This window comes from Herpailurus yagouaroundi, unplaced genomic scaffold (assembly GCF_014898765.1).
Source record: "Herpailurus yagouaroundi ecotype Mexico unplaced genomic scaffold, PumYag 248, whole genome shotgun sequence".
NCBI lineage: Eukaryota > Metazoa > Chordata > Mammalia > Carnivora > Felidae > Herpailurus > Herpailurus yagouaroundi.
This window is the reverse complement of record NW_024412465.1, coordinates 6,366,041-6,368,675: the sequence shown is the minus strand read 5'-3', so window position 1 is coordinate 6,368,675 and position 2,635 is coordinate 6,366,041. Positions and strand designations below refer to the sequence as shown.

Genomic DNA, 2,635 nt, shown 5'->3' with positions numbered 1-2,635 from the left:
CAGTGGCCCTGCCCTGCCTGGATCCCAGTGGCCCTGCCCTGCCTGGATCTCAGCAGCCCTGCCCTGTCTGGATCTCAGCGGCCCTGCGCCTCCTGGACCTCAAGGGTCCTGCCCTGCCTGGGTCTCAGCAGCCCTGTCCCACCTGGGTCCCAGACTCTGCCCTCCAGAGCTGGAAGAAGATGGCTTCCTGCGGTTGTAAATTCCCAGTGTGGAGTCATTTGTTGTGACCACCCCCGGAGGCTCACACAGTACCCGTGTTCACTGTGGCCACAGAACCTACATACCTACAACAAGCCCTCAGTCACTCACCGTCAGCACCCTGTCTGGCCCCCTTAGAAGATGAGCTGTCTCATCTCTGGGATTCCTGGGGGTCATGAGGTACAGCCTTTAAGTAATGGGGGAGGGGGAATCTTTTATTTGATTCCATTGCATGGAGCCAGGAAAACATCATTGCGGAGCTTGAGCAGAATCGCCCTCCTTGAGGTTGGTGGGGTCACCTGTGTTGGTGGAAGAGATACAGGGAAGGCACCTAACGGGGGGTGGCTAGGTCCCCTCCACCCTGCAGGCTGCCGGTCTTTATTTTAATGTAATGAACAGATTGCATGGCTTTTGCACGCTGCCTTAGATGTCTTCAGAAGCGAATTGTTGCAGCGCTCAGATAGCTCAGGGACCTTCACAAGATGCGGTTCCAAATCCTCCCTCCGTAAAACTCTTGCAAAAATAGCCCCCCACAGCGAGCCCTGCTCTCCAGCACTGTAAGACCCGTAATGGTGAAAAAATTGAAAGCAGTCGAGACGATCAAGAATGGAATGTGTTCAGTGAGTTTTGATAGGTTTACTCTGGACAGTCTGCAGGGTTGCACACAATGACAATGGCTACAAGCAAGCACAGAGACCGCAGGATATGTGCTTGTTACAGAGGCAAAGGGGATGGTTACGTAGCAAAGCAGGATGTGTGGTCTGTCAAAATAGCCTCTGAGAAACCAGGAGGTAATCCTCAAAGTGAGAATCATTTCCGTTAGCGTGGTCGAGAGAGGTAGTAAGTGATTTAAAAAATGTTCTCTCCGTCTCCCAAATTTCCCATAGTGATACCCGCACGGGCTAAAAATTAATCTGCGTGAAAATTGTTTCGGAAAAGCATAGGCTATAAATAACTTTGGGAAAGAAAAGGGCACAAGGCAATCTCACTGTCCTCAGCAATGTACGGCATTGGAAGACAGCTCACAAATTTGTCTTTAAGGAAGAAAAGATTGTTTTCTGGATAATTCTTTAGTCTAATGAAAGCCGCAGAGGCAGGACTCTTGCTAGGGCATACACTTGCCCCTGAAAAATGAGGCAGAAACTCTTAGGATCTGGGATGTGATACTGTCTTCTGTGTCCGTCAGCATAAAGGCAGCCGGTCGGTGCTTGCTGTGCTAAATGCTGGTTTTTTTTCCTGATGAAGACCTACATTTGACCCCGAGCATTTTTCTTAACGACATGGGGCTGTATTTCAGATAGCCAAAGTGAGTGATTTGGATCATTTCTTTTTCTTTTTCCTCTTTCTTTTTCTTTCTTTCTTTCTTTCTTTCTTTCTTTCTTTCTTTCTTTGAGGGTTATAAAAGACATACAGACTGATTGGAGAGAACTTGAAAAATATGGGCCCAGGATAAAGAGAACAAAAATCTCCAGTCACGATCTCCTCTTCCACCCCCCACCCACCCGGAAAAGACAGTGACTGTAGGTCTTTCTGTTTCCAGACGTGAATAATCTTGATTAAGGACTGGTTACTGCACACAGCGTGAGGGCAGAAACGGGCTTGCTGTTCTTGGGGAGGGGTGGCGACGCAAAGGGGGTGTCTCTGATGCTGTGAAGGACTGTTCCAGAGGGTCTCGCTGGCTCCTCTCAGCTGCGCAGTCTGGAGACACAAAACACTGGGAATTAGCCCCGAAAACGTGGGGAAGGGTCCCAGGCACAGAATGCATCCAGGGGGCGGGTCCTGAGGCAGGAATGAGCTCCCTGTGTCTGGGCAGAACCAAGGCTCTTGGCTGGAGCCCACGGGCCGAGATAGCATGCTGGTGTGTGAGCTGTGCCGACTGGTAGGGCCTAGTCGTAATGGGGATAGGGAGCCCCTGGGAGTCGTGTCACACACAGGGGACGCCGTGCAGTTTGTACTTGGTCTGCTGGTTTCTCAAGGGTTAAACATAGACTTGGCCTTTGACCCAGAAATTCTGCTGCTTAGGTACAACGGGACTGAAATGTGATATAAATGCTTGTCTGCGGTGGGGTCATATGGCTGTGTGTGTGTGTGTGTGTGTGTGCATGTGTGCATGTGAGAATCGCTAAATGTCCTACCTACTCAGGAAGGAATTATGGCAGGTAAACACGTGTAATGGGTCAAATGGGGGCTACCCAAGAGAAATGTCCATATCCTCACTTCCAGAACATGGAATGGGAGGGAGACAGCTAGGAGCCCAGGGATCCTTGGAGCCCCAGAAGCTGGAAGAGGCAGGAAGGACCCTCCCTGGAGCTTCTGGAGGGAGCACAGCCTTGTCCCACCTGGTGTCAGGGGTCATGCTCCGCCTGGATCTCAGCAGCCCTGCCCCTCCTGGATCTCAGTGGCCCTGCCCTGCCTGGATCTCAGCGGCCCTGTCCTG

General features: G+C 51.2%; 1 long non-coding RNA gene across 1 annotated transcript in view; it reads right to left on the bottom strand.

Annotated features, from left to right (window-relative positions):
- Positions 1-392: 392 nt before the first annotated feature.
- LOC121020195 (uncharacterized) overlaps positions 393-2,635 on the bottom strand; it is a 2,638-nt gene continuing 395 nt past the window's right edge. The window contains exon 2 of the long non-coding RNA XR_005786012.1: positions 393-1,896. This is a non-coding gene — a long non-coding RNA (uncharacterized LOC121020195). The remainder of the gene's footprint in view (positions 1,897-2,635) is intronic.